The 4,649-nt window shown below is 41.1% G+C and overlaps 1 non-coding gene across 1 annotated transcript; it reads left to right on the forward strand.

The window, feature by feature from the left end:
- Positions 1-1,413: 1,413 nt before the first annotated feature.
- Positions 1,414-1,485, forward strand: trnaw-cca. Its single transcript has one exon. It is a non-coding gene; the product is annotated as a tRNA-Trp (tRNA).
- Positions 1,486-4,649: the final 3,164 nt, after the last annotated feature.

Here is a 4,649-nt window from a genome sequence, read left to right on the forward strand (position 1 = left end):
GTGTGGAGCAGAGAGCTACCACAGCCGTCTGTGTGGAGCAGAGAGCTGCCACAGCCCCCTGTGTGGAGCAGAGAGCTACCACAGGGCACCCAGGATGTTTGTGTAAGAAGTAAACAGTTGAAATCACAAACGTTTGTCAGATGACTGACTTTTGTGTTGTGGTTTTTCAGAAAATATTAAATTATAAAGAAAATTTGGTGAAATCAATTCAATGTTGAACTCATTATAAATATCAGTCTCTCTTGTAAATGAGTCCTCGAGGCTCAATGGGATTTACCTGTCTAAATAAAGGTTGAATTAATAAATCCCAATTAATCAAGTAATACAAGCACACACACACACACACACACACTGAGACAGTATTTGGGTGTGGATGTTGTGAACATCTGCTCCCGTCAAATCCCTCAGGAGTCTCAGTGAGAGCTTTTTGTCTTTTTGCTTAAACACAAGCAGAGACTCATTAAAGTTGTGTGTGTGTGTGTGTGTGTGTGTCAGTCCCCCTCATTTAAAACTGTATGAAATTCACAGCAGCCCAAACCTCTGAGGTCTCAGCTTGTTGTGGTTGAACAGCTTCACTCCTGGTTTCTGCAGCTCTCTGTCTTCTCTGTAATCTACGGCCATGTTTACACGGACACGGCGCGGGAAACGTACGATGTTTCAGATGTTGGTTGGATGAAAAAGTGGACACGGCGCGTATTCTGTGTTTACATGAATCCCTTGAATCCGCTGTAATTTCCACGCCAGGTCGTTAGACGGCGCTGTGAATTTAGTAAATTCACCAATGCGTATGCGCGCTGCCTGGGACTGCTCTCAGTAAGGACTTCGACGACTACATATCAGGCTACAAAATCCTGCAGGCATCCAGGTTATGTTTTATTTTCTGTTGCATTATATAGTTCACATTAATCTGTCCAGTCCTTTCCATTCTGGTGTTCTCATGAATGACTTCAGGACCTTGACTTGACCTTTTCCTGTAAAAACTTCTTCACAAATCAAAAATCAAATCTTTTCCTGTTCACTTTCCTTTCTTGAAGCTTTAGTAAGTCCCAATTGATAAACAATGAAAATATGCAATATAGTTTCCCAGTGGTACTTCTCAGTGGCACTAGGTTAATGTAATCTCAAGGGTAGTGGGTAGCACCATTGCCTCACAATATGAAGGTTCTGGATTCAAGCCATTTGTTTGGTCCTTGAGGATGTCTGCTTGGAGTTGGTATGTTTTTCTTGTGTCACCTTGTCATCAGTTGTGTCCCATCCTTTTTGTCACCAGCTGAGTCTGAAGGTAACCTTTAGCACGTCTGACTCCAGATCAGCAGGTTGTATGTTCTTGTCACATCATGGTTTCACACATTCTCTGCTTTATACGACAAAAACTTGCAATCAGGATTGCCTTTTTCCACCAACAGCTCATGAGGCTCGGTGGCTCAATGGTAGAGCATCTGACTCCAGTTCAGAAGGTTGCGTGTTCAAATCACGTCAGGGTCAAACAACTTCCTGAATCTCTCCGGTCCAGCAAATTACTGACTTTTCTTGAAATGATTAAATGTGAAAATATCTTATGTTTGTTTCAAAGATCATTTTTGTGTGTTCAAGTCACATTAGATTCAATCAAGCTCGAAAGCATCTAAAGTCAAAAATATGAACAATTAACTTTAAACAAGAGCAAACCATTTTGAGCCCAAACACCTACTTACAGGTGAACGATCTCATTGATCCAGAGTAAAAACATGTTTAAATACAGGAGCCTAAAATTGTCTCTTATGTTAGACTGTAGGGACTGTTGAACATGCAACCTTCAAAACCCAGATACAGAAAGATTACCACTGCACAACGGGATCAAGTACCTCACTCAAGGACAGAGGAAGACCACACTGACAGCTGTGGGTTGTAGAAGTGAAGAAAGAAAAACTCTTTTCACATGACCAAGATTTGACTCAAACACACAACCTTTAAAGAAGAGCACCCATTTTGATCAAATAAAGGTTGAATGAATCCAAAATATCTGCTTAGAATCAAAGGCTCTCATTGATCCCGAGGGAAAAGGTACTTACATCCAGGATCCTAAAATTGTCTAACCAGTTAAACAGAAGACAGTGTCTGAATCATGTTTCCACTCAGTGTTAGTTTTGTCTGAATTCTCAGAATTATTACCTGACTCACTACTAAATACTGATAAAGTCATAATAATGGGTGATTTCAATATTCATGTAGATGTTGAAAGTGACAGCTCAAAAATGTAATAGTCAATTGGTTTTACCCAAAATGTCAGAACACCTACTCATTCTCATCATCACATTCTTGTCCTGGTTCTGACCTATGGCATCAAGATGAATAACTTATTAATAGTTCCTCAAAAACCTGTTCTGCCTGACCATTTGTTAATAACCTTTGAGTTTACATTAATGACTACACAGTCACTGAGAGTAAATTTCACCTGAGCAGGTTCTTGTCAGAAAACACTGTAACCAAATTTAAAGATCATCTTCCATCATTTTCCTCTGTCTTGCAGAGTAAAACATCAGAGAGCAGTGACTTGGATCATCTAGTTGATAATTTCACAACTACTTTGCAAACTTCACGTGATAAAGCTGCTCCACTGAAACAGAAAGTAATCAATCAGAGGAGATTAGTTCCTTGGTTCAATTCTGAGTTACGTATTTTAAAACAGGCATCTAGAAAGCTGGGAAGAAAATGGCGCTCCACTAATGTTGAGGATTTTCACTTATCCTGGAGAGATAGCCTGCTAACGTACAAAAAGTGATCTGTAAAGCTAGAACTTTATATTCCATCCATCCATCCATCCATCCATTTTCTTTACCCGTTTGTTCCATTTTGGGTCACGGGGGTCGCTGGTGCCCATGTCCAGCAATCACTGTGCGAGGGGCGGGGGACACCCTGGACGGGTCTCCAGTCCATCACAGGGACACATAGAGACAAACGAGACAAACAACCATTCACTCTCTCACTCACACCTAGGGACAATTTAGAGTTACCATCAGCCTAACATGCATGTTTTTGGTCTGTGGGAGGAAACTGGAGTACCCGGAGAAAACCCACGCATGCACGGAGAGAACATGCAAACTCCACCCAGAAAGGCCCCTGGACCGGGGTTTGAACCAGGGACCTGCTCGCTGAGAGGCAGCAGCTCTACCAGTTGCACCACCGTGCTGCCGAACTTTATATTATTCATCTGTAATTGATGAGACTAAAAATAACCCCAGGTTCATTTTCAGTACCATAGCTAGTCTAATGAAAAATCCTGTCTCTGTTGATTCATGTGTTCCAGCATCAACGTGTGGCATGGAGGCTGCACAGCTGCAGAAAGAAAAGCTTTGCAGAGAGTGGTGAAGGCTGCACAGAAGATGTTGGAGTCAGTCTCCCCACCATCACAGACATCTACACCTCCAGATGCAGGAAGAGGACCACCTGCATCATGAAGGACCACACTCACCCAGCACACACACTTTTTGCCCCACTCCCCTCAGGAAGGAGGTTAAGGAGCATTAAGTGTAGAACCACTAGACTGAGGAACAGCTTCTACCCTGAGGCTGTTAGACTCATGAATCTATAACCAGAATAATCACTGTGAAAAATCACATCATGTTGCTGCTGATCTGTTTCATGTTGCTGTTGATCTGTTTCAATGTTGCTGCTGATCTGTTTCAATGTTGCTGCTGATCTGTTTCATGTTGCTGTTGATCTGTTTCAATGTTGCTGCTGATCTGTTTCATGTTGCTGTTGATCTGTTTCAATGTTGCTGCTGATCGGTTTCATGTTGCTGCTGATCTGTTTCATGTTGCTGTTGATCTGTTTCATGTTGCTGTTGATCTGTTTCAATGTTGCTGCTGATCTGTTTCAATGTTGCTGCTGATCTGTTTCATGTTGCTGTTGATCTGTTTCAATGTTGCTGCTGATCTGTTTCATGTTGCTGTTGATCTGTTTCAATGTTGCTGCTGATCTGTTTCAATGTTGCTGCTGATCTGTTTCATGTTGCTGCTGATCTGTTTCATGTTGCTGCTGATCTGTTTCATGTTGCTGCTGATCTGTTTCATGTTGCTGCTGATCTGTTTCATGTTGCTGCTGATCCGTTTCATGTTGCTGCTGATCTGTTTCATGTTGCTGTGTTCATTCGTGCTCATCTGCTCACACAGACTCATGTTCTTGCTGCTGTTTGATGTACTGTTTTATGCTGTTAGTGATTAGTGTATTTTTAGTTGATGTTTTTCTTAGTTCATATCTTAGATGTTATTACTGTTTTTCTTTTACATTTTATTGTTGGATGTAACTGGGACCCTGTGAACATAATTTCGTTCCACCACATGTACCACATGAGGTGCGAATGACAAAAAAAGAACCTTGAATCCATGAATGTATCTCTACAACTATGAGCAGTGAAGACTTCATGAGATTCTTTATGAATAAAATTGTTTCAATTAAAGAAAAAATTCAAAACAACATTCCAAGTATCGGCTCTGGTTCTGTGTCAGATGAGACAACTTTAAAAAATGTCTCTAGAAACTGATTTATGTTTGGACTGTTTTAGTCCTGTTGAGCTCTGAATTGTCAGAAATAATATCTTCATCCAAACCATCACATGCCTGCTAGATCCCATCTCAACCAGACTGTTTAAAAACACATTTCCCTTAATT

Source organism: Nematolebias whitei, chromosome 12 (assembly GCF_014905685.2).
Source record: "Nematolebias whitei isolate Nwh7 chromosome 12, NemWhi1, whole genome shotgun sequence".
Taxonomy (NCBI): Eukaryota; Metazoa; Chordata; class Actinopteri; order Cyprinodontiformes; family Rivulidae; genus Nematolebias; species Nematolebias whitei.